Genomic DNA, 26611 nt, shown 5'->3' with positions numbered 1-26611 from the left:
TACATACATACATACATACATACATACATACATACATACATACATACATACATACATACATACATACATACATACATACATACATACATACATACATACATACATACATACATACATACACAGACTCACACACACGTGCACGCACACACTCACAAACACACACACATGTACACACACACACACACACACACACACACACACACACACACACACACACACACACACACACACACACACACACACACACACACACACACACACACACACACACACACACACACACACACACACACACACACACACACACACACACACACACACACACTCTGGGGTGTTGTGTAAACTATACTTAGTTGTGTTTACGCATGACCCTTGCAAAAGAGATTGAGAGACAGGGAGAGTGAGACAGAGAGAGAGAAAGAGAGTTACAGAGAGATAGAGATACAGAGACAGACAGACAAAAAGAGAGACAGAGAGTCTGAGAGGGAGAGAGAGAGACAGAAAGGGAGAGGGAGAGAGAGACCAGCTCAGCCCTCCAAAGGGCAGGATAGCCCAGACACGGTCACTCTAGTGGTGTGTAAACTCAATTAGAGGTCTTGCTGTTATGGTGGGCTGTTACGCCATGACCCAGTGACTTCACAGCGGGAGAGTGTGTGTGTGTGTGTGTGTGTGTGTGTGTGTGTGTGTGTGTGTGTGTGTGTGTGTGTGTGTGTGTGTGTGTGTGTGTGTGTGTGTGTGTGTGTGTGTGTGTGTGTGTGTGTGTGTGTGTGTGTGTGTGTGTGTGTGTGTGCGTGTGTGTGTTTGCACGTGTGAACGTGTGTTGAAGGGTACAGGCACTTTCTATAATTTATGGCCCAGACAGAACCTCTTCTGTAGTGTAAGACCAGTTTGATCAGAGACTGAAGGCTCTCTCTGATTATTCTATGGTATTTGGAGCGACTGCACTGAATCATAAACAATATGTATATATTTGTCTCTTAGTGACTCAACATTGTGTCTGCTCTACTCTGCCTGTGGTAATGCCTGTCAAACCCAGTGGACTCAGAGCCTGCTGTCTGAATCTGACAACATCAGTGTCTCCACCAGCCAGCCTGTTTCCAGGGTAACTACTGTTTTGGCCCTTTCAGACAGAATGGGCACCCTACTTAAAAGTCATGTCTGTCGACACCTGAGGGACTTACGTGTGTCTGTGTTTATTTAGGTTCCTCTGGTCCAGACTTATATATAGGGTGGGGGTCACAGGATGCACCCCAAATGGATCCATATTCCTTTCATAGTGCACTACTTTAGACCAGCGCCCATTTAGTTTTGGTCAAAACCAGTTTACTATATAGGGAATAGGGTGCCATTTGTGAAGCAACCACAGTTCTTACAGATGGCAGTGTGCTTTGTGTGTCCGGGTGGGGTGGGGGACGAAGGGGGGGGGGTGGCTTCACACATGGGCTTTGTTTAGGCTGGAGTCTGGGTGCAGGGTTGTGCCTGTCGGGAGGACAGCTCAGTGGGAGAAGACTGAAGTCCTGCCTCTCAGCTGGTGTCTTCTTTGGTGTCCTGTCAGACACCCACCAAGTTACTGATGAAAGAGTGTGTGTCTGACTCTCTTCTCAGTGTGTGTGTGTGCGTGTGTACCCTACATGTGTGTGAGTATGCTTGTGTGTGTGTGTGTGTGTGTGTGTGTGTGTGTGTGTGTGTGTGTGTGTGTGTGTGTGTGTGTGTGTGTGTGTGTGTGTGTGTGTGTGTGTGTGTGTGTGTGTGTGTGTGTGTGTGTGTGTGTGTGATTTGCACAATTTCAGGAAGAATGCGGTGTTCGCCACAGAATTCAGTGATGTTAGCTGGAGCACAGCTAGTCTCTCCTGTGTATACACACAGTGTGAATACGATACCAACCCTGGTCTACTTGCGGAGACGATATCACTGCATCTGATTATTAAACAAGATTTAGGTCCAGGTTTCTCTCCTCTAATGAACATCACATAGATTAGTAGTGTGATTTACGGTCTGTTCTGAGAGATACGGTGACTAGCACTACGTCGTCTTGGATAGGGAGTCTGCAGCTGAGAGGAGTGAATGTTGCTCGGCACATTTGCACAGTGATGACACACATGCGTGCTCGTGTGTGTGTGCGCGCGCATGCGTGCTCGTGTGTGTTGGGAGAAGTTCACATTTATTTTTAATTATTTTTATTTTACCTTTATTTTACTAGGCAAGTCAGTTAAGAACATATTCTTATTTTCAATGACGGCCTAGGAACAGTGGGATAACTGTCTGTTCAGGGGCAGAACGTCAGATTTGTACCTTGTCAGCTCGGGGATTCGAACTTGCAACCTTTCGGTTACTAGTCCAACCACTAGGCTACCCTGCCGCCCACATCATTAGCTCTATTCAGATAAAACCTCTATCAGAGTTACCAGGGATCTCTTCTTTGGTAACAGATCTCTTCTTGGGGAACAGAGTTACCAGGGATCTCTTCTTGGGAACAGAGTTACCAGGGATCTCTTCTTGGGGAACAGAGTTACCAGGGATCTCTTCTTGGGGAACAGAGTTACCAGGGATCACTTCTTGGGGAACAGAGTTACCAGGGATCTCTTCTTGGGGAACAGAGTTACCAGGGATCTCTTCTTGGGGAACAGAGATACCAGGGATTTCTTCATGGGGAACAGAGTTACCAGGGATCTCTTCATGGGGAACAGAGTTACCAGGGATCTCTTCATGGGGAACAGAGTTACCAGGGATCTCTTCTTGGGGAACAGAGTTACCAGGGATCTCTTCTTGGGGAACAGAGTTACCAGGGATCTCTTCTTGGGGAACAGAGTTACCAGGGATCTCTTCTTGGGGAACAGAGTTACCAGGGATCTCTTCTTGGGGAACAGAGTTACCAGGGATCTCTTCTTGGGGAACAGAGTTATCTCTTCTTGGGGGATTTCAAGTTTTCTATTCATCTTTTTATTTTCTACCAGGGATCTCTTCTTGGGAACAGAGTTACCAGGGATCTCCTGTCTCCCCAGTGTGGAGTTACCGACCCAGAGCCAGACCCAGGGTGCCGTGTTCCTGCCTGAGTTTGCTCTGTCCCCTCAGGGAAGTTTCCTGGAGGACGCTACCGAGGACCAGTTCCTTACCTACAGATACGACGACCAGGTGGGTACACACACACACACACACACACACACACACACACACACACACACACACACACACACACACACACACACACACACACACACACACACACACACACACACACACACACACACACACACACACACACACACACACACACACACACACACACAATGGAAAACCTGATCCTCTGAGTGGGTCTGCTGTGAGTGACGTGTGGGAGTAAGTGAGAGAAGGATGGGATGTTTTTGGGGTGTAGACAACAAATGAGGCACACATGACATGTCAAAAGAACAACTATTTATAAGCAGTAGGAAAAGTCCCCAATGTCTTTTTCTATAGTATACACTATGTGAGAAGAAATTGAGTGGACCAGGATACAATGCATTCATTCATTCTTCTCTCTGCATCTTCTGAAATGTGGAACATTTTCTCCAGTTTGATTGAATAAAGCAGTGATCTCCTGCTGATCCATCTGGCGTTGGGCTGAAGAGCTCAGGATAATAAAGATATCTTGTTTTTTTGCTCTCAATTTGTCCTTTTGGATCAGGAACCACAACATTCTGGTTAAAATGTTGAGGACATGATGTTTTGAAAAGCTCACATCTGACCAATATCAGGACAAATGATCCCTAATTATACGCAGAAACATGTCTGCATGTTTCACGTTGGATTTCTCCTGAATGATTGGTCTGTAATTTGTATGGTTCCATGGCCCAGTACTTTTTTGAAGCACCCAATTCAATAGAAAATACTGGTCTGTCACTTGGCCCATGGGTTAGTAGTTGAATAGAGATGAAAGATGGCATTACATTTGTCTGTGAATTTCAGACATGCAGTTAAATGCCAGAGAGGCTATTGAAGAGAGAACAAGTGGTATAAAGAGGCAGAGCCTGACAGAATATCTGTCCCATTTTTTTAGGCACACAGTAATGAGACATTTCCTTTAAAACACATGTTTTCAGGCCATAACCTTTCTGTAGAGATGGACCCTGTACTGGAGATGGGAAGGTGGTGGTCCCTCACATTATCACAACCTATCACATTACAACTGACTGAATCAGTGTTGACTATTACTATTAACTATTAAGGTTGCAAAATTCTGGTAACTTTCCCAAGTTTCCCAGAAATCCCGGCTGTAGAACGCAGGATTCCCTGCTTATTCCCTGCTGATACTGAGAATCATTCAACCAGGATGATTCAGTCAGCAACATCACTGTGACCATGTCGGTCCCCAAACCTGCTGCTATAGGGACTTGACTTAGGACTGGGTGGGGACTCAGTATCAAATACAGTACAGGAGCGCAACTTTGGTTTTAGAAGGGTGAAAGTCAAATAAAAAGTTATTTCATTTTATTTTTATAAATACAGTCAGATTAACATTCCAAACAGCCTATCCGACTCCTCGGAGGCGTCCACATGGTCCTAAAGCACACCATTACCTCGTTTTGTATCACATTCCAATCTTAAAACTGTGGGGGACAAAAATGCAATTTCAGAATGTGGGGGGGAACATGGCGCCCCTGACTCAGTATGTTCAGTTTAGATATTCCAGTGCTACTAGGAGGATTTGTATGGAATGGGGTGCTTACCTGGCGAATGTCATATATTCCATGTAATGGCATCTCCCAAAATACTGTATTTTCTTATTTATTTTTAAAGCTGACACATTTTGACCTCATTCAGGATTTGTCAAAGCTTGCTTTTGGTCTTTTTGGGAGATGCCATAAATTTTTATTTTTTGAGTACCGGTACACAGTATGTTTGACTCTTTGTTGAAAACTTCACGAATGATTCAGCCTGTCTCCCCTAGTCTTGAGTGATGCAGTCATGTTAAGTCCAAGATTGTAGAATTAGATGCTTCTGTCTCTCTCTTGTTGAGGATGTGTGTCTAATGCTGTTCATGTTCCTGACTTAGACATGTCTGGATGAATGATAGAGCTGCATTAAGCTACACAGACACGGTGGATAGTCTGTACATTTGAGTCTTGTTTTGGGTTTCTCTGTGTTAGTGGATGTGTGACTAAACCAGTTCATGACTTACACCTGATCTACATTAACATGGCTGATATATCTGTAGTATCTATAGACTATAGTCTGCATAGTGTTCGTTGGAGTCTTGTTTTGGGTTTTTCAGTGTTAGTGTGTGTGGGATGAAAGCTGCTAGGTAGTGAATTCATGGGGTATGTGTGGCTAAGCCAGACATTGTCTGGTCACTGGGACTGCTGCCAGGTGGCTCAGTGATGCTGTGGTGCTAGCTGCGGGAAGATCAAGGTTGTCGGTTCAATTCCCACGTCGGTCTCATACGCTGACTATGTGTTCACTGGGAGGAGGTTTTCACACACAGTGTTACGATCAACTAGGAGTGGTGGGTGAAATCAGGCACAGAGAGCAGGGTTCAGTCTTTCTTTCAAATTTATTCCCCAGCGCAACAAAACAGTCACGCCAACACACAGGGCGTATATAAGTTACCAGTCCAAACAACAGGACAAAATAGTCCGGAGAATAAATACACAAATAACTCACACCATCAAACACAGAGTAACACAAACAAGCCCGCACAACTACCCAGCGGGCCTAGTGCCCTTAAATACCCTACAAACAAACCCTAATACAAAACAGGTGTACCCAATTACCCAAAACAAATGGAAAGGGAATCGATGGTAGCTAATAGGCCGGCGACGACGACCGCGGAGCACCGCCCGAACAGGAAGAGGCACCATCTTCAGCAAGGTTCGTGACAGTACCCCCCCCCCCAAGGACGACCCGGAGGACGAGGGGCAGGGCGATCCGGGTGGAGGCGATGGAAATCCCTCAAGAGGGAAGGATCTAAAATGTCCCTTCCCGGTACCCAGCACCTCTCCTCCGGACCGTACCCCTCCCAGTCCACGAGATACTGCAGGCCCCTCACCCGGCGTCTCGAGTCCAGAATAGCTCGTACTGTGTACGCCGGGGACCCCTCAATGTCCAGAGGGGGTGGAGGGACCTCCGGTACCTCACTGTCTTGTAGGGGACCAGCTACCACCGGCCTGAGGAGAGACACATGAAACGAGGGGTTAATACGATAATAAGAGGGAAGTTGCATTCTATAACACACCTCGTTTATCCTCCTCAGGACTTTAAATGGCCCCACACACTGCGGCCCCAGCTTCCGGCAGGGCAGGCGGAGGGGCAGGTTTCGGGTCGAGAGCCAGACCCTGTCCCCTGGTGCGAACACCGTTGCCTCGCTGCGGTGGCGGTCAGCGTCTCTCTTCTGCCGTTCACTGGCCTGCCTGAGAGAATCCTGGACTGCCCGCCAGGTCTCTCTAGAGTGCTGTACCCACTCCTCCACTGCAGGAGCCTCGGTCTGACTCTGATGCCATGGAGCCAGGACCGGCTGGTAGCCCAGTACGCATTCGAATGGTGACATATTCGTGGACGAATGCCGAAGAGAGTTCTGGGCCAACTCTGCCCACGGTACGTACCTCGCCCATTCTCCTGGCCGGTCCTGGCAATACGACCTCAGAAACCTGCCCACTTCCTGGTTTACTCTCTCCACCTGCCCATTACTTTTGGGGTGATAACCAGAGGTAAGGCTGACCGAGATCCCCAGACGCTCCATAAACGCCTTCCAAACCCGAGACGTGAACTGGGGACCCCGATCGGAGACGATATCCTCTGGAACCCCATAGTGCCGGAAGACGTGGGTAAATAGAGCCTCTGCAGTCTGTAGGGCCGTAGGGAGACCAGGCAATGGGAGGAGACGGCAGGACTTAGAGAACCGATCCACAACGACCAGAACGGTAGTGTTCCCCTGAGATGGGGGAAGATCAGTAAGGAAATCTACCGAGAGATGGGACCATGGCCGTTGTGGAACCGGGAGGGGCTGTAACTTCCCCGCACTGTCCTATCAATCCCGGATGACCCGCAGACGGTAGTGTGTGGGCCCACCGAATCAACTTTTCACGGACACCAAGCGGTACGTAACTTCTACCAGTCGGACACTGTGTAGGCGCAGGTTCAACCCTCAACGCCCGCTCGATGTCCGCGTCCACATCCCATACCACTGGGGTCACCAGCCGAGAGGCTGGAAGGATGGGAGTGGGTTCGATGGACCGGTCCTCGGTGTCATAGAGACGGGACAGCGAGTCGGTCTTATTGTTGAGGGAACCTGGTCTGTAAGAGATTGTAAATCTAAAACGTGTAAAGAACATGGCCCACCTAGCCTGACGCGGATTCAGTCTCCTCGCTGCTCGAATATGCTCCAGATTACGGTGGTCAGTCCAGATGAGAAAAGGGTGTTTAGCCCCCTCAAGCCAGTGTCTCCACACCTTCAGGGCTTTTACCATAGCTAGTAACTCCCGGTCCCCCACATCATAGTTCCGCTCCGCCGGACCCAGCTTCTTAGAAAAGAAAGCGTAGGGACGGAGCTTCGGTGGCGTGCCCGAGTGGTGAGACAGCACAGCTCTAACCCCAGCCTCGGACGCATCCACCTCCACTATGAATGCTAATGAAGGATGCGCCAACACGGGAGCCCCAGTGAACAGTGCCTTCAACTGGTTGAAGGATCCATCAGCCTCTGCTGACCACGGCAAACGCACCGGCCCCCCCTTCAGCAGTGAGGTAATGGGCGCCGCTACTTGGCCAAAACCCCGGGTAAACCTCCGGTAGTAATTGGCAAACCCTAAAAACCGCTGCACCTCCTTTACCGTGGTCGGAGTCGGCCAATTACGCACGGCGTTAACGCGGTCACACTCCATCATCATCCCCGAGCTGGAAATGCGATAACCCAGGAAGGAAACGGCTGGTTTGGAGAACACACATTTCTCAGCCTTGACGTATAGGTCATGCTCCAGCAGTCGCGCAAGAACCCTGCGCACCAGGGAAACATGCACGGCGCGTGTGGTAGAATAAATCAAGATGTCATCAATATAGACTACCACACCCTGCCCGTGCAAGTCCCTAAGAATCTCATTATTATCTCTGTAAAATTGGTTGTTGAACATTGCTAGACAACCATTTTCAGGTTTTGCCATAGATTTTCAAATATATTTGAGTCTGTAACTTGGCCACTCAGGAACATGAATAGTTTTCTTGGTAACTCCAGTGTAGATTTGGCCTTGTGTTGTAGGTTATTGTCCTGCTGAAAGGTCAATCTCCCAGTGTCTGGTGGAAAGCAGACTGAACCAGGTTTTCCTCTAGGATTTTGCCTGTGCTAAGCTCCATTCTGGGTTTTTTTCAGGACAAAAACTAAATTGCTTTGCCACATTTTTGTTGCAGTATTACTTTAATGTTTTGTTGCAAACAGGATGCATGTACTGGCTTCCTTCTTTTCACTCTGTCAATTAGGTTAGTATAGTGGAGTAAATACAATGTTGTTGATTCATCCTCAGTTTTCTCCTATCACAGCCATTAAACTCTATAACTGTTTTAAAGTCACTATTGGCCTCCTGTTGAAATCCCTGAGCGGTTTCCTTCCTCTCTGGCAACTGAGTTAGGAAGGACACTTGTATCTTTGTAGTGACTGGTTGTATTGATACACCATCAAAAGTGTAATGAATAACTTCTCCATGCTCAAAGGGATATTGAATGTCTGTTTATTTTTACCCATCTACCAATTGTAAAATTGGAACCTCCCTGTCTTTGTGGCTGAATCTGTGTTTGAAATTCCCTGCTCGACTGAGGGAGATAGTCATTCAGAAATCTTGTTAAAACACTGTTATTGCACACAGAGTGAGTTCACTATTATGTTTTGTTAAGCAAATGTTTACTCCTGAACTTATTTAGGCTTGCCATAACAAAGGGGTTGAATAATTATTGACTCAAAACATTTCAGCTTTTAATTTTCAATGATTTAGTAGAAATGTCTAAAAACATAATTCCACTTTGACATTATGGGGTGTTGTGTGTAGGCCAGTGAAAAAACATCTACATTTATTCCATATTGAATTCAGGCCGTAACAACAACGTGGAAAAAGTCAACGGGTGTGAATACTTTCTGAAGGCATGGTGTGTTCACACACACACACACACACACACACACACACACACACACACACACACACACACACACACACACACACACACACACACACACACACACACACACACACACACACACACACACACACACACACACACACACACACACACACACACACACACACACACACACACACACACACACACACACACACACACACACGCGCATTGGTAAACCAGCCAGTCTGTGGAACACACAAGCACACACACACATGCATACACACAGATGCACACACACACACACACACACACATGCAGGCAGACATGCATACACACACATGTACACACACATAGACACACACACATGCAGGCATACATACACAGATACACACATGTACACATACACATTGACTGAGGCTGCTAAACCAGCCCGTCTGTGGAACACACACAAACACACACACACATGCACAGACACACACAGACACACACACGGAGACACACACACTCCCATACGCCGCCCGCTTGCACACACACACACTGCCAGGGGTCCTATACCAGCCAGCTTAGGGAACATCTGGAATGCACTGCACTGTATAGCAGAGAGAAACATCTGGAAAGCACTGCACTGTATAGCAGAGAGAAACATCTGGAATGCTCTGCAATGTATAGCAGAGAGAAACATCTGGAATGCACTGCACTGTATAGCAGAGAGAAACATCTGGAATGCACTGCACTGTATAGCAGAGAAACATCTGGAATGCTCTGCACTGTATAGCAGAGAGAAACATCTGGAATGCACTGCACTGTATAGCAGAGAGAAACATCTGGAATGCACTGCACTGTATAACAGAGAGAAACATCTGGAATGCACTGCACTGTATAGCAGAGAAACATCTGGAATGCTCTGCACTATATAGCAGAGAGAAACATCTGGAATGCACTGCATTGTATAGCAGAGAGAAACATCTGGAATGCACTGCACTGTATAGCAGAGAGAAACATCTGGAATGCACTGCACTGTATAGCAGAGAGAAACATCTGGAATGCACTGCACTGTATAGCAGAGAGAAACATCTGGAATGCACTGCACTGTATAGCAGAGAGAAACATCTGGAACGCATTGCACTGTATAGCAGAGAGAAACATCTGGAACGCACTGCACTGTATAGCAGAGAGAAACATCTGGAATGCACTGCACTGTATAGCAGAGAGAAACATCTGGAATGCTCTGCACTGTATAGCAGAGAGAAACATCTGGAATGCACTGCACTGTATAGCAGAGAGAAACATCTGGAATGCACTGCACTGTATAGCAGAGAGAAATGTGTAGCGTGGGGCATTTCATGATTTTGACACACATGCGCACACACCTTGTCTGTTAGTCACAATAAGTTGAGATGCCTTATGTTGAGAAGCAGGCCTATTATTTTCCCAAATGAGCGTGCGTTGTGTCAACTTCTCATTCTGGTGTCATTCACCAGACTGGTGGGTTATTCTAGCATTAATGTGTGTCTTTGTCTGTGTGTGTGTCTGTCTGGATATTATTTTAGGGGTCTAAGTGGTTTTTGGTTGAATGGGCTTTAGTTAGAAAACATGGGCCTCTGTTTGGTGTGTGAGGAATGAGTTGAGACTATGGACAGGACATGCAAGAGAGTCAAATACACACACGCACACAGACACGCAGACATGCAGACATGTACACACACAACACATGCACACACACACACACACACACACACACACACACACACACACACACACACACACACACACACACACACACACACACACACACACACACACACACACACACACACACACACACACACACACACACACACACACACACACACACACACACACACACACACACACAAAGTTCGCATCATTCTCATGTTCACTCTTTCAATCTGACTTTTCCTCTTTCAAGACTCTCCTCTTCTTTTAAGAGTCAATGTTTTATGAAACGTAGAAGTTCATGGTGCTGATGTTATCTGTTCCCGGATAAGAGCAGTGGTTGACATTATGTAAATACAGTACTAAATTATACTACTAAAACTGACCTGGGCTCAGCTTAACAACTGCTGAATGTTTAACAGCTGTAGTGTTAGTGTACAGGGTCTTTACATTCTCTCATAGGTTGTAGATCTAACACAGTGACCACTTAGGAGCCACACTTGCACACTCTCTCAGGAGGGAGGGGAAGGTTGTGAAGGGTTAACGACTCAGGGGTTAGTTGGGTTGTCCTCACAAAATGACTGTTGGTATGAGGGGAGGGGAAGGTTAGGGGAAGGTTGTTGGAAGGTTGAAGTTAAAGAGGGAGGATCTGCTTTAAGATTCAGGAATAACTGCTGTATTGGGGGAGGGAAAGGTTAGGGGAAGGTTAAAAGAAGTCAGGACTGTGCTGAACAACAAGTGTGTCTCATATAAACCTCAATCCACTCTGACCTGTGTTACTAAACTCTTTCCCAAATAGTTGGCCAGTACAGTGGGTCTTGGCTAAAGACACTGTTGGCCAGGAACTTGTTTTTGTCAATTTTGCTCAGTCACAGCAAAGATATTTAACCAATGTCAGTCAGTGTGTAACTTTATAGCCACGTGTATTTGGCCTGTAATTACAAGAACCATAACCAGTAGGGTCAGAACTGGACCGTCCCTTTAAATGTTCAGCTCAGATGAGTAGTGTATCTGACCTTCTCAGCACGACCACCTCTATCTCCTAGCTCTTTGTACTGCAGCCTGTTACAGTCAACAGGAGTGGCTGAGATTAGCTAACACACAGAAATATCAGCCGCTGTGGGTTTAGTGGCTTTAGGAGGTTAGACAAGCACAGTAAACCGCTGGGCAGTAAAACAGAGAGGCATGTAAGTAAAGGCCATGGACTCATCCCAAATGGCACCAATTTCACTGCATAGTGCACTAACTTTGACTAGGGCCCATAGTGCACCACTTTTGAGCAGAGTGCTATGGGCCCTAGTCAAAAGTATTCACTACATAGGGTATATGGTGCCATTAATTTTCAGACACAGCCTTGGTGAACATTCTGTCTGAGTGTGCTTTCCCTACAAGCAAATAGAGAGGCATGGGAGGGGCTTGTGTTAGCAAACGGGCGGGTGAGTGAGTGAGTGTGTGTGTGTATGTGCGCAAGTAATTCCTCTGGATCCAGACCTGAGAGAGAGAGAGAGAGAGAGAGAGAGAGAGAGAGAGAGAGAGAGAGAGAGAGAGAGAGAGAGAGAGAGAGAGAGAGAGAGAGAGAGAGAGAGAGAGAGAGAGAGAGAGAGAGAGAGAGAGAGAGAGAGAGAGAGAGAGAGAGAGAGAGAGAGAGAGAGAGAGAGAGAGAGAGAGAGAGAGAGAGAGAGAGAGAGAGAGAGAGAGAGAGAGAGAGAGAGAGAGAGAGAGACAGGGAAGACAGGGAAGACAGGGAAGACAGGGAAGACAGGGAAGACAGGGAGAGGAGAGAGAGGGAAGACAGGGAGAGGAGAGTGAAACTTCTTGCGAAACTTTACGGCTCTACCGAGATCCCCAAAAATATGGGTCTTTTTAAAACTCTTGACACACTGCACAGATCCAGAGCTACCCCGCCTCGTTGCCTCATTCTAGGGACAATAGAATCATCAATTACCTGTCGGAGGAGCTTACAAAGACATCTAACATGACCAGCAATGTAACACGCTGGAACACCAAAAGCCTCATGTGAAAGTTGTAGGCCTAAATCAAATGAGAAAAGGTTGAAGTTCAGTATGCACACTATCTGATATGCTGTGTGTTTGCGTGCTTATGTACGTGCGTGTGTGTCTGCGATGTACAGTACGGTGCCTTCGGAAAGCATTTAGACCCCTTGACTTTTTCCACATTTTGTTACGCTACAGCCTTATTCTAAAATACATCAAATACAAAATATCCTCAGCAATCTTAACACTAAACCCCATAATGACAAAACAAAAACAGGTTTGTAGAAAATGTAACAAAATAATTAGAATAAGAAAACAAATACATTTATATAAGTATTCAGACCCTTTGCTATGAGACTCGAAGTTTAGCTCAGGTGCATCCTGTTTCCATTGATCATCCTAGAGATGTTTCTACAACTTGATTTAGAAAGGCACACACCTGTCTATATAAGGTTCCACAGTTGACAGTGCATGTCAGAGCAAAAACTAAGCCATGAGGTGGAAGGAATTGTCCGTAGAGCACAGAGACAGGATTGTGTTGAGGCACAGATCTGAGGAAGGATACCAGCATTGAAGGTCCCCAACAACACAGTGACCTCCGTTCTTAAATGGAAGAAGTTTGGAATCACCAAGATTCTTCCTAGAGCTGACCGCCCGGCCAAACTGAGCAATCGGGGGAGAAGGGCCTTGGTCAGGGAGGTGACCAAGAACCCGATGGTCACACTGACAGAGCTCTAGAGTTCCTCTGTGGAGATAGGAGAGCCTTCCTGAAGGACAACCCTCTCTGCAGCACTCCACCAATCAGGCCTTTATGGTAGAGAGCCCAGACGGAAGCCAATCCTCAGTAAAAGGCACATGACAGCCCGCTTGAAGTTTTCCAAAAGGCACTATTGACTCTCAGACCATGAAAAACAAGATTCTCTGTTCTGATGAAGCCAAGATTAAACTCTTTGGCCTGAATGCCAAGTGTCACGTCTGGAGGAAACATGGCATCATCACAACCAGCATGATGCTGGTGGTGGCAGCATCATGCTGTATGCTGTGGGGATGTTTTTCAGCGGCAGGGACTGGGAGACTTGTCAGGATCGTGGCAAAGATGAACGGAGCAAAGTACAGAGAGATCCTTGATGAAAACCTGGTCCAGACCTCAGACTGGGGTGAAGATTAAACTTCCAACAGGACAACGAACCCTAAGCACACAGACAAGTCTCTGAATGTCCTTGAGTGGCCCAGCCAGAGCCCGGCCTTGAACCCGATCGAAGATGAGGAGAGGGAGAGAGAGAGAAGACAGGGAGAGGAGAGGGAGAGGGAGAGAGAGAGAGAAGACATGGAGAGGAGAGGGAGAGAGAGAAGACAGGGAGAGGAGAGGGAGAGAGAGAAGACAGGGAGAGGAGAGGGAGAGGGAGAGAGAGAAGACAGGGAGAGGAGAGGGAGAGAGAGAAGACAGGGAGAGGAGAGGGAGAGAGAGAAGACAGGGAGAGGAGAGGGAGAGAGAGAGAAGACAGGGAGAGGAGAGGGAGAGAGAGAGAAGACAGGGAGAGGAGAGGGAGAGAGAGAGAAGACAGAGAGAGGAGAGGGAGAGGGAGAGGACAGGGAGAGAGAGAGAAGACAGGGAGAGGAGAGGAGAGAGAGAAGACAGGGAGAGGAGAGGAGAGAGAGAAGACAGGGAGAGGACAGGGAGAGAGAGAGAGAAGACAGGGAGAGGAGAGGGAGAGAGAGAGAAGACAGGGAGAGGAGAGGGAGAGGGAGAGAGAGAAGACAGGGAGAGGAGAGGGAGAGGGAGAGAGAGAAGACAGGGAGAGGAGAGGGAGAGGGAGAGAGAGAAGACAGGGAGAGGGAGGGAGAGGGAGAGGAAGAGAGAGAGAAGACAGGGAGAGAAGGAGGGAGAGAGAAGACAGGGAGAGAGAGAAGGAGAGGGAGAGGGAGAGGGAGAGAGAGAAGACAGGGAGAGGACAGGAGACAGGGAGAGGAGAGGGAGAGAGAGAGAGAAGACAGGGAGAGGAGAGAGAGAGAGAGAAGACAGGGAGAGAGAGGGAGAGAGAGAAGACAGGGAGAGGAGAGAGAGAGAGAAGACAGGAGAGAGAGGGAGAGAGACAGGGAGAGAGAGAAGACAGGGAGAGGAGAGGGAGAGAGAGAGAAGACAGGGAGAGGAGAGGGAGAGGGAGAGGACAGGGAGAGAGAGAGAAGACAGGGAGAGGAGAGGAGAGAGAGAAGACAGGGAGAGGAGAGGAGAGAGAGAAGACAGGGAGAGGACAGGGAGAGAGAGAGAGAAGACAGGGAGAGGAGAGGGAGAGAGAGAGAAGACAGGGAGAGGAGAGGGAGAGGGAGAGAGAAGACAGGGAGAGGAGAGGGAGAGGGAGAGAGAGAAGACAGGGAGAGGAGAGGGAGAGGGAGAGAGAGAAGACAGGGAGAGGAGAGGGAGAGGGAGAGAGAGAAGACAGGGAGAGGAGAGGGAGAGAGAAGACAGGGAGAGGAGAGGGAGAGGAGAGGGAGAGAGAGAAGACAGGGAGAGGACAGGAGACAGGGAGAGGGAGAGAGAGAGAGAAGACAGGGAGAGAGATAGAGAAGACAGGGAGAGGAGAGAGAGAGAGAGATAGAGAAGGGAGGGAGGAGAGGGAGAGAGAGAAGACAGGGAGAGGAGAGGGAGAGAGAGAGAAGACAGGGAGAGGAGAGGGAGAGAGAGAGAAGACAGGGAGAGGAGAGGGAGAGAGAGAGAAGACAGGGAGAGGAGAGGGAGAGAGAGAGAAGACAGGGAGAGGAGAGGGAGAGAGAGAGAAGACAGGGAGAGGAGAGGGAGAGAGAGAGAAGACAGGGAGAGGACAGGGAGAGAGAGAGAAGACAGGGAGAGGAGAGGGAGAGAGAGAGAAGACAGGGAGAGGAGAGGGATAGAGAGAGAAGACAGGGAGAGGAGAGGGAGAGAGAGAGAAGACAGGGAGAGGAGAGGGAGAGAGAGAGAAGACAGGGAGAGGAGAGGGAGAGAGAGAAGACAGGGAGAGGAGAGGGAGAGGGAGAGAGAGAAGACAGGGAGGGGAGAGGGAGAGAGAGAAGACAGGGAGAGGAGAGGGAGAGGGAGAGAGAGAAGACAGGGAGAGGAGAGGGAGAGGGAGAGAGAGAAGACAGGGAGGGGAGAGGGAGAGAGAGAAGACAGGGAGAGGAGAGGGAGAGGGAGAGAGAGAAGACAGGGAGAGGAGAGGGAGAGGGAGAGAGAGAAGACAGGGAGAGGTGAGGGAGAGAGAAGACAGGGAGAGGAGAGGGAGAGAGAGAAGACAGGGAGAGGAGAGGAGACAGGGAGAGGAGAGGAGAGAGAGAGAGAGAAGACAGGGAGAGAGATAGAGAAGACAGGGAGAGGAGAGGGAGAGAGAGATAGAGAAGACAGGGAGAGGAGAGGGAGAGAGAGAGAGAGAAGACAGGGAGAGCAGAGGGAGAGAGAGAGAAGACAGGGAGAGGAGAGGGAGAGAGAGAGAAGACAGGGAGAGGAGAGGGAGAGAGAGAGAAGACAGGGAGAGGGAGAGGGAGAGAGAAGACAGGGAGAGGAGAGGGAGAGGGAGAGAGAGAAGACAGGGAGAGGAGAGGGAGAGAGAGAGAGAAGACAGGGAGGGGAGAGGGAGAGAGAGAAGACAGGGAGAGGAGAGGGAGAGGGAGAGAGAAGACAGGGAGAGGAGAGGAGAGAGAGAGAGAGAAGACAGGGAGAGGTGAGGAGAGAGAAGACAGGGAGAGGAGAGGGAGAGAGAGAAGACAGGGAGAGAGGAGAGAGAGAAGACAGGGAGAGAGAGGAGAGAGAGAGAGAAGACAGGGGGAGAGAGATAGAGAAGACAGGGAGAGGAGAGGGAGAGAGAGAGAGAAGACAGGGAGAGGAGAGGGAGAGAGAGAGAGAGAGAAGACAGGGAGAGGAGAGGGAGAGAGAGAGAAGACAGGAGAGAGAAGAGGGAGAGAGAGAAGACAGGGAGAGGAGAGGGAGAGAGAGAAGACAGGGAGAGAGAGAGGGAGAGAGAAGACAGGGAGAGGAGAGGGAGAGAGAGAGAAGACAGGGAGAGGAGAGGGAGAGAGAGAAGACAGGGAGAGGAGAGGAGAGAGAGAAGACAGGGAGAGGAGAGGGAGAGGGAGAGAGAAGACAGGGAGAGGAGAGGGAGAGGAGGGAGAGAGAGAAGACAGGGAGAGAGAGAAGACAGGGAGAGGGAGAGGGAGAGAGAAGACAGTGAGAGGAGAGGAGAGAGAGAGGAGAGAGAGAGAAGACAGGGAGAGGAGAGGGAGAGAGAGAGAAGACAGGGAGAGGAGAGGGAGAGGAGAGAGGACAGGGAGAGAGAGAAGACAGGGAGAGGAGAGGAGAGAGAGAGAGAGACAGGGAGAGGAGAGGAGAGAGAGAGAGAAGACAGGGAGAGGAGAGGGAGAGAGAGAGAAGACAGGGAGAAGACAGGGAGAGGAGAGGGAGAGAGAGAGAAGACAGGGAGAGGAGAGGGAGAGAGAGAGAGAAGACAGAGAGAGAGAGAGAGAGAGACAGACAGGGAGAGGAGAGGGAGAGAGAGAGAAGACAGGGAGAGGAGAGGGAGAGAGAGAAGACAGGGAGAGGAGAGGGAGAGAGAGAGAAGACAGGGAGAGAGAGGGAGAGAGAGAAGACAGGGAGAGGGAGAGGGAGGGAGAGAGAGAAGACAGGGAGAGGAGAGGGAGAGGGAGAGAGAGAAGACAGGGAGAGGAGAGGGGAGGGAGAGAGAGAAGACAGGGAGAGGAGAGGAGAGAGAGAGAAGACAGGGAGAGAGAGGGAGAGGAGAGAGAGAGAGAAGACAGGGAGAGGAGAGGAGAGGAGAGAGAGAGAGAGAAGACAGGGAGAGGAGAGGAAGACAGGGAGAGGAGAGAGAGAGAGAGAGAAGAGGGAGAAGAGAGGGAGAGAGAGAGAGAAGACAGGGAGAGGAGAGGGAGAGAGAGATAGAGAAGACAGGGAGAGGAGAGGGAGAGAGAGAGAAGACAGGGAGAGGAGAGGAGAGAGAGAGAAGACAGGGAGAGGAGAGAGAGAGAAGACAGGAGAGAGGAGAGGGAGAGAGAGAGAAGACAGGGAGAGGAGAGGGAGAGAGAGAGAAGACAGGAGAGAGGAGAGGGAGAGAGAGAGAAGACAGGGAGAGGAGAGGGAGAGAGAGAAGACAGGGAGAGGAGAGAGAGAGAGAGAAGACAGGGAGAGGAGAGGGAGAGAGAGAGAAGACAGGGAGAGGAGAGAAGAGGAGAGAGAAGAGAGGGAGAGGAGAGGAGAGGGAGAGAGAGAAGACAGGGAGAGGAGAGGGAGAGAGAGAGAAGACAGGGAGAGAGAGGGAGAGAGAGAGGGAAGACAGGGAGAGGAGAGGAGAGGAGAGAGAGAGAGAGGAGAGAGGAGAGGGAGAGGAGGAGAGAGGAGACAGGGAGGAGAGGGAGAGAGAGAAGACAGAAGAGAGGGAGAGGGAGAGGGAGAGGGAGAGAGAGAGAGAGGGAGACAGAGGAGAGAGAGAGAGAGAGAGAGAAGACAGGGAGAGGAGAGGGAGAGGAGAGAGAGAGAGGGGACAGGAGAGAGGAGAGGAGAGAGAGAAGACAGGGAGAGGGGAGAGGGAGAGAGAGAAGACAGGGAGAGGAGAGGGGAGAGAGAGAAGACAGGGAGAGGAGGGAGAGAGAGAAGACAGGGAGAGGAGAGGGAGAGAGAGAAGACAGGGAGAGGAGAGGGAGAGGAGGGAGAGAGAGAGAAGACAGGGAGAGAGAGAAGACAGGGAGAGAGAGAAGAAAGGGAGAGGAGAGGGAGAGAGAGAAGACAGTGAGAGGAGAGTGAGAGAGAGGAGAGAGAGAGAAGACAGGGAGAGGAGAGGGAGAGAGAGAAGACAGGGAGAGCAGAGGGAGAGAGAGAGAAGACAGGGAGAGGAGAGGGAGAGGGAGAGAGAGAAGACAGGGAGAGGAGAGGGAGAGAGAGAGAAGTCAGGGAGAGGAGAGGGAGAGGAGAGGGAGAGAGAGAGAAGACAGGGAGAGGAGAGGGAGAGGGAGGGAGAGAGAGAAGAGAGAGAGGGAGAGAGAGAAGAGAGGGAGAGAAGACAGGGGAGAGGAGAGGAGAGAGAGAAGACAGGGAGAGGAGAGGGAGAGGGAGAGAGAGAAGACAGGGAGAGGAGAGGGAGAGAGAGAGAAGACAGGGAGAGGAGAGGGAGAGAGAGAAGACAGGGAGAGAGAGGAGAGAGAGAGAAGACAGGGAGAGGAGAGGGAGAGAGAGAAGACAGGGAGAGGAGAGGGAGAGAGAGAGAAGACAGGGAGAGGAGAGGGGAGAGAGAGAAGACAGGGAGAGGAGAGGGAGAGAGAGAGAAGACAGGGAGAGAGGAGAGGGAGAGAGAAGACAGGAGAGAGAGGGAGAGAAGACAGGGAGAGGAGAGGGAGAGAGAGAGAAGACAGGGAGAGGAGAGGGGAGGAGAGAGAGAGAGAAGGAGGGAGAGAGAGAGACAGGAGGAGAGAGAAGACAGGAGAGGAGAGGAGAGGGAGAGGAGAGGGGAGAGAGAGAAGACAGGGAGAGGAGAGGGGAGAGAGAGAAGACAGAGGAGAGAGAGAGAAGAGAGAGGAGAGAGAGAGAGGAGAGAGAGAGAAGACAGGGAGAGGAGAGGGAGAGAGAGAAGACAGGGAGAGGAGAGGGAGAGAGAGAGAAGACAGGGAGAGGAGAGGGAGAGGAGACAGGGAGAGAGAGAGACAGGGAGAGGAGAGAGAGAGAAGACAGGAGAGGAGAGGGAGAGAGAGAAGACAGGAGAGGAGAGTGAGAGAGGGAGGGAGAGAGAGGAGAAGACAGGGAGAGAGGGAGAGAGAGAGAAGACAGGGAGAGGAGAGGGAGAGGGAGAGGAGAGGGAGAGAGAGAGAAGACAGGAGAGGGAGGAGAGGAGAGAGAGAAGACAGGGAGAGGAGAGGGAGAGAGAGAGAAGACAGGGAGAGGGAGAGGGAGAGAGAGAGAGAAGACAGGGAGAGAGAGAGAGGAGAGGAGAGAGAGAGAGGGAGAGGAAGACAGGAGAGAGAGAGGGAGAGAGAGAGAAGACAGGGAGAGAGGAGAGAGAGAGAGAAGACAGGGAGAGGAGAGGAGAGAGAGAGAAGACAGGGAGAGGAGAGGGAGAGAGAGAGAAGACAGGGAGAGGAGAGGGGAGAGAGAGAGACAGGGAGAGGAGAGGAGAGAGAGAAGAGAGAGAAGAGAGGGAGAGACAGGGAGAGAGAGAGAGAGGGAGAGGAAGAGAGGGAGAGAGAAGACAGGGAGAGGAGAGGGAGAGAGAAGACAGGGAGAGGAGGAGAGGGAGAGAGAAGACAGGGAGAGGAGAGGGAGAAGAGACAGGGAGAGGAGAGGGAGAGAGAGAGAGAGGGACAGGGAGAGGAGAGAGACAGGGAGAGGAGAGGAGAGAGAGGGAGAGAGAAGACAGAGAGATAGAGAAGACAGGAGAGGAGAGAGGAGAGAGAGAGAGAGAAGACAGGGAGAGGAGAGGGAGAGAGAGAGAAGAGGGAGAGAGAGAGAGAAGACAGGGGAGAGAGGGAGAGGAGAGACAGGGAGAGAGAGGGAGAGAGAAGAGGGAGAGAGAGAGAGAGAGAGAAGACAGGGGAGAGACAGGGAGAGAGAGAGAGAGGGAGAGGAGAGGGAGAGAGAGAGAAGACAGGGAGAGGAGAGGGGAGAGAGAAGAGAGAGGAGAGAGGGAGACAGGGAGAGGAGAGAGAGAGAGAAGACAGGGAGAGGAGAGGAGAGAGAGAGAAGACAGGGAGAGAAGAGGGAGAGGAGAGAAGACAGGGAGGGAGAGAGGAGAGAGAGAGACAGGGAGAGGAGAGGGAGAGAGAGAGAAGGGAGGGAGAGGAGAGAGAGAGAGAGAAGACAGGGAGAGGGAGAGGAGAGAGAGAAGACAGGGAGAGGAGAGGGAGGAGAGAGAGAGAAGACAGGGAGGGGAGAGGGAGAGAGAGAAGACAGGGAGAGAGAGGGAGAGAGAGGAGAGGGAGAGAGAGAGGAGAGAGGAGGAGAGAGAAGAGAGGAGAGGAGAGGGAGAGAGAGGGAGACAGGGAGAGGGAGAGGGAGAGAGAGAGAAGACAGGGAGAGGAGAGGGGGAGAGAGAGAAGACAGGGAGAGGAGAGGGAGAGAGAGAAGACAGGGGGAGGGAGAGGAGAGAGAAGACAGGGAGGAGAGGGAGAGAGAGAAGACAGGAGAGGAGAGGAGAGAGAGAGAGAAGACAGGGGAGAGGAGAGGGAGAGAGAGAAGACAGGGAGAGGGAGAGGAGAGGGAGGAGAGAGAGAGGGAGAGGAGAGAGAGAGAGAGACAGGAGAGAGAGAGAAGGAGGGAGAGGAGAGGAGAGAGAGACAGACAGGAGAGGAGAGAGAGAGAGAGAGAGAGAGAGGAGAGAGGGAGAGGAGAGAGAGAGAAGACAGGGAGAGCAGAGGGAGAGAGAGAGAAGACAGGGGGAGAGGGAGAGGGAGAGGGAGAGAGAGAAGACAGGGAGAGGAGAGGGAGAGAGAGAGAAGTCAGGGAGAGGAGAGGGAGAGGAGAGGGAGAGAGAGAGAAGACAGGGAGAGAGAGAAGACGGGAGAGAGAGAAGATGGGGAGAGAGAGAAGACAGGGAGAGGAGAGGGAGAGAGAGAGAAGACAGGGAGAGAGAGAGAGAGAGAGAGAGAAGACAGGGAGAGGAGAGGGAGAGAGAGAGAGACAGGGAGAGGAGAGGGAGAGAGAGAGAGGGAGACAGGGAGAGGAGAGGGAGAGAGAGAGAGAAGACAGGGAGAGGAGAGGGAGAGAGAGAGAAGAGAGGGAGAGGAGAGGGAGAGAGAGAAGAGAGGGAGAGGAGAGGGAGAGAGAGAAGACAGGGAGAGGAGAGGGAGAGAGAAGACAGGGAGAGGAGAGGGAGAGGGAGAGAGAGAGACAGGGAGGGAGAGGAGAGGGAGAGAGAGAAGACAGGGAGAGGAGAGGGAGAGGGAGAGAGAGAAGACAGGAGAGGAGAGAGAGAGAGAAGACAGGGAGAGGAGAGGAGAGAGAAGAGAGGAGAGAGAGAGAAGACAGGGAGAGGGGAGAGGAGACAGGGAGAGAGAGAGAGAGACAGGAGAAGACAGGGAGAGAGAGAGAAGACAGGGAGAGAGAGAGACAGGGAGAGGAGAGAAGACAGGGAGAGGAGAGGGAGAGAGAGAGAAGACAGGGAGAGGGAGAGGGAGAGAGAGAAGACAGGGGAGGAGAGGGAGAGAGAGAAGACAGGGAGAGGAGAGGGAGAGAGAGAAGACAGGGAGAGAGGGAGAGAGAGAGAAGACAGGGGGAGAGGGAGAGGGAGAGAGAAGAGGGAGAGGAGAGAGAGAGAGAGAGAGAGACAGGAGAGAGAGGGAGAGAGAGAAGACAGGGAGAGGAGAGAGAGAGAGAGAGAAGACAGGAAGAGAGAGAGAGGGAGAGAGAGAAGACAGGGAGAGGAGAGGGAGAGAAGACAGGAAGAGAGAGAGAGGGAGAGAGAGAAGACAGGGAAGAGGAGAGGAGAGGGAGAGAGAGAAGACAGGAGAGAGAGAGAGAGAGAGAGAAGACAGGGAGGGAGAGGAGAGAGAGAGAGAAGACAGGGAGAGGAGAGGGAGAGAGAAGACAGGAGAGAGGAGAGACAGGGAGAGGAGAGGAGAGAGGAAGACAGGGAGAGGGAGAGAGAGGAGAGGAGAGAGAGAGAGAGAAGACAGGGAGAGAGAGAGAGAAGACAGGAGAGAGGAGAGGAGAGAGAGAGAGAGAAGACAGGGAGAGGAGAGGGAGAGAGAGAGAAGACAGGGAGAGGAGAGGGAGAGAGAGAAGACAGGGAGAGGAGGAGAGAGAGAAGACAGGGAGAGGAGAGGGAGAGAGAGAGAAGAGAGAGAGAGAGAGAAGACAGGGGAGAGAGAGAAGACAGGGAGAGGAGAGGGGAGAGAGAGAAGACAGGAGAGGGAGAGGAGGGAGAGAGAGAGAAGACAGGGAGAGGAGAGGGAGAGAGAGAGAAGACAGGGAGAGGAGAGGGAGAGAGAGAAGACAGGGAGAGGAGAGGGAGAGAGAGAAGACAGGGAGAGGAGAGGGAGAGAGAGAAGACAGGGAGAGGAGAGGGAGAGAGAGAGACAGGGAGAGAGGGAGACAGGGAGAGAGAGAGGGAGAGGAGAGAGAGAGAGAGAAGACAGGAGAGGAGAGGGAGAGGAGAGAGAAGACAGGGGAGAGGAGACAGGGAGAGAGAGAAGAGAGAGACAGAGGGAGAGAGAGAGAGGGAGAGGAGGGAGAGAGAGAGAGAAGACAGGGAGAGGAGAGGGAGAGAGAGAGAGAAGACAGGGAGAGGAGAGGGAGGAGAGAGAGAGACAGGGACAGGAGAGGGAGAGAGAGACAGGGAGAGGAGGAGAGAGAGAGAAGAGAGGGAGAGAGATAGAGAAGACAGGGAGAGGAGAGACAGGGGAGAGGGAGAGAGAGAAGACAGGGAGAGGAGAGGGAGAGAGAGAGAAGACAGGGAGAGCAGAGGGAGAGAGAGAGAAGACAGGGAGAGGAGAGGGAGAGAGAGAGAGGACAGGGAGAGGAGAGGGAGAGAGAGAAGACAGGGAGAGGGAGAGGGAGAGAGAAGACAGGGAGAGGAGAGGGAGAGAGAGAAGACAGGGAGAGGAGAGGGAGAGAGAAGACAGGGAGAGGAGAGGGAGAGAGAGAAGACAGGGAGAGGAGAGGGAGAGGAGGGAGAGAGAGAGAAGACAGGGAGAGAGAGAAGACAGGGAGAGAGAGAAGACAGGGAGAGGAGAGGGAGAGAGAGAAGACAGTGAGAGGAGAGGGGAGAGAGAGAGAAGACAGGGAGAGGAGAGGGAGAGAGGAGAGAGGAGAGAGAGGGAGACAGGGAGAGGAGAGGGAGAGAGAGAAGACAGGGAGAGGAGAGGGAGAGGAGAGGGAGAGAGAGAGAAGACAGGGAGAGAGAGAAGACGGGAGAGAGAGAAGATGGGGAGAGAGAGAAGACAGGAGAGGAGAGGGAGAGAGAGAGAGAGACAGGGAGAGGAAGACAGAGGAGAGAGAGAGAAGACAGGAGAGAGAGGGAGAGAGAGAGAGAGAAGACAGGGAGAGCAGAGGGAGAGAGAGAAGACAGGGAGAGGAGAGGAGAGAGAGAGAAGACAGGGAGGGAGAGGAGAGAGAAGAGAAGACAGGGAGAGCAGAGGGAGAGAGAGAAGACAGGGAGAGGAGAGAGGAGAGAGAAGACAGGGAGAGGAGAGGGAGAGAGAGAAGACAGGGGAGGAGAGGAGAGAGAGAGAAGACAGGGAGAGGAGAGGGAGAGAGAAGACAGGGAGAGGAGAGGGAGAGAGAGAGAAGACAGGGAGAGGAGAGAGAGAGAAGACATGGAGAGGAGAGGGAGAGAGAGAAGACAGGGAGAGGAGAGAGAGAGAGAAGACAGGGAGAGGAGAGAGGAGAGAGAGAGAAACAGGGAGAGGAGGGAGAGAGAGAGAAGAGAGGAGAGGGAGAGAGAGGAGAGAGAGAGAGAGATAGAGAAGACAGGGAGAGGAGAGAGAGAGAGAGAGAAGACAGGGAGAGGAGAGAGAGAGAGAGAGAGAAGACAGGGAGAGCAGAGAGAGAGAGAGAAGACAGGGAGAGGAGAGGGAGAGAGAGAGAAGACAGGGAGAGGAGAGGGAGAGAGAGAAGACAGGGGAGAGGAGAGAGGAGAGAGAAGACAGGGAGAGGAGAGGGGAGAGAGAAGACAGGGAGAGGAGAGGGAGAGAGAAGACAGGGAGAGGAGAGGGGAGAGAGAGAAGACAGGGAGAGGAGAGGGAGAGGGAGAGAGAGAGAGAAGACAGGGAGAGAGAGAAGACAGGAGAGAGAGAGAGAAGGGAGAGGGGAGAGGGGAGAGAGAAGACAGGGAGAGGAGAGGGAGAGAGAGAGAAGACAGGGAGAGGAGAGGGAGAGGGGAGAGAGAGAAGACAGGGGGAGAGGAGAGGAGAGAGAGAGAAGACAGGGAGAGGAGAAGGGAGAGGGAGAGAGAGAGAGAAGACAGGGAGAGAGAGAGGGAGAGAGAGAGAGATGGAGGGAGAGAGAAGACAGGGAGAGGGAGAGGAGAGAGAGAGAGAAGACAGGGAGAGGAGAGGAGAGAGAGAGAAGACAGGGAGAGGAGAGGGAGAGAGAGAGAGAGAAGACAGGGAGAGCAGAGGGAGAGAGAGTAGACAGGGAGAGGAGAGGGAGAGAGAAGACAGGGAGAGGAGAGGGAGAGAGAGAGAAGACAGGGAGAGCAGAGGGAGAGAGAGTAGACAGGGAGAGGAGAGGGAGAGAGAAGACAGGGAGAGGAGAGGGAGAGAGAGAGAAGACAGGGAGAGGAGAGGGAGAGAGAGAGAAGACAGGGAGAGGAGAGGGAGAGAGAGAAGACAGGGAGAGGAGAGGGAGAGAGAGAGAAGACAGGAGAGGAGAGGGAGAGAGAGAGAAGACAGGGAGAGGAGAGGGAGAGAGAGAAGACAGGGAGAGAGAGAAGACAGAGGAGACAGGGAGAGGAGAGGGAGAGAGAGAGAAGACAGGGGGAGGAGAGGAGGGAGAGAGAGAGAGAAGACAGGGGAGGAGAGGGAGAGAGAGAGAAGACAGGAGAGAGAGAGAGAAGACAGGGAGGAGAGAGAGAGAAGACAGGGAGAGGAGAGGAGAGAGAGAGAAGACAGGGAGAGGAGAGGGAGAGAAGAAGACAGGGAGAGAGAGAGAAGACAGGGAGAGGAGAGGGAGAGAGAGGGAAGACAGGGAGAGGAGAGAGAGAGAAGACAGGGAGAGGGAGAGGAGAGAGAGAGAAGACCGGGAGTGGAGAGAGAGAAGACAGGGAGAGGAGAGGGAGAGAGAGGGGGAAGACAGACAGAGAGGAGAGAGAGAGAAGACAGGGAGAGGAGAGGGAGAGAGGGAGAGGGAGAGAGAGAGAAGACAGGGAGAGGAGAGGGAGAGAGCAGCAAGAGGAAACTGAGAAAATAGAGTAAAGGAGTGTATTTGACCTACGCTGCACGCATTGAAAAACACAAGGTCTTTCTTTGTGTTGTATCTCCCTCCCTCCCTCCCCCCTCCCTTCCTCTCTCCCTCTCTCCCCTCTCCTCCCTCCCTCCCCCTCCCTCCCTCCCTCCCTCCCAGGAGTTCTATTGGTCTGAGAGAAGAGGATGGAACAAACGTTTGCAGTGAAGAGAGTTAGTTACCTTGGTACATGCCTAAGCATTTCAAACATTTATGACTCAATCAAACTTCTGGTTACGTAGGCATTGACCATGTACCATTTCTAGTGGGAGGTCCATTTATTATAGAGTTGTAGCCGTTAAATTATAGATGTCTATAAAATGCTTCAGGAATAAAGAACTGACTTTGCCCTCGGTAAAGATGATTTGAGATTCAATTCTTTATTTCGTCCGAAGTTGTAAAGGAATTGACTTATTCCAAGCTTTTTGAGAACTTAACCAAACTACAGTCAAGACAGAACTTTCGAAAGGAAGCATTACATTCCCTGAGGAAAGTGTTGCTGGGAGGTTGGGAGCGTGTGCACTGGCAAGGCCACAGGAAAAAGGAGAGCCTATTTCACTGATTATTCCAACCTCTCCTCTGGCTTTGAGCAGAGCACCAAAAAACACAGTCCCATTTATCAAGTTGAAACCTTCTGCCTTCATTCTCTCCTCTCCTCATTTTCTCCTTTCCCTCTCTCTCTTGACCTTGGGTCATGGCACCAGCCACTCCTCTCTGAGGACGCTTCATCCTTTCATTCAGCTTTGATGGACTGAAACAGGAGGATGAATACAAAGTGGTCCTTTCCTTTTCCCCCTCGGGCATGCACAAGGGCACCCCTATGGTAACCGTGGTAACCCCTCCAACCCAGAGGACCCCGTGCTGTCGTCGGGGTTCGGGTGGGGCAGCGACATGGTACATTCCCAGTAAGACGCACACACACACACACACACACACACACACAAACTCACACATACCT

General features: G+C 51.1%; 1 protein-coding gene across 1 annotated transcript in view; it reads left to right on the top strand.

The window, feature by feature from the left end:
* Window positions 1-3018: 3018 nt before the first annotated feature.
* The window catches only part of LOC124035523 (ADAMTS-like protein 3), a 157022-nt gene continuing 133429 nt past the window's right edge, over window positions 3019-26611 (top strand). The window contains 1 exon segment of the mRNA XM_046348982.1: window positions 3019-3132. The gene's annotated coding sequence lies outside the window, so the exon portion shown is untranslated.

The sequence above is a fragment of the Oncorhynchus gorbuscha genome, linkage group LG05, assembly GCF_021184085.1.
Source record: "Oncorhynchus gorbuscha isolate QuinsamMale2020 ecotype Even-year linkage group LG05, OgorEven_v1.0, whole genome shotgun sequence".
NCBI lineage: Eukaryota > Metazoa > Chordata > Actinopteri > Salmoniformes > Salmonidae > Oncorhynchus > Oncorhynchus gorbuscha.
The sequence above is the reverse complement of the archived record's forward strand: the minus strand, read 5'-3'. Positions and strand labels throughout refer to the sequence as shown.